At 45.4% G+C, this 280-nt stretch overlaps 1 long non-coding RNA gene across 1 annotated transcript in view; it reads right to left on the bottom strand.

Moving 5' to 3' along the window:
- LOC109354157 overlaps positions 1–280 on the bottom strand; it is a 9,186-nt gene that overhangs the window by 265 nt on the left and 8,641 nt on the right. The gene's annotated exons all lie outside the window — the stretch shown is intronic.

The following is a 280-nucleotide window of genomic DNA, read 5'->3' as shown; positions in this document are numbered from 1 at the left end:
AAGTAGTTTATATCACATACCCATACTAGGATTATTACATACTCAACCAATCAATCCAAATAGTCAAACACAATTATTGTCTCTCGCCAAAGCGAGGACCCTTCACTCAAGCGAAAAGTCAATCAACAATACCATTTTAAAACTGGGCATCTCTCGCTCAAGCGAGACTCTCTCGCCCAAGCGAGGCCCTCTTGCCCAAGCAAGAATTGTTTCTCGCCCAAGCGATAATTCCCCAAAAACAATCTCTAAAACCTGGGCTCTCTCGCCCAGTCCGTCGCCC

Source organism: Lupinus angustifolius, chromosome LG08, assembly GCF_001865875.1.
Source record: "Lupinus angustifolius cultivar Tanjil chromosome LG08, LupAngTanjil_v1.0, whole genome shotgun sequence".
NCBI lineage: Eukaryota > Viridiplantae > Streptophyta > Magnoliopsida > Fabales > Fabaceae > Lupinus > Lupinus angustifolius.
Note: the sequence above shows the minus strand (reverse complement) of the source record. Positions and strands in the feature narration are given on the sequence as shown.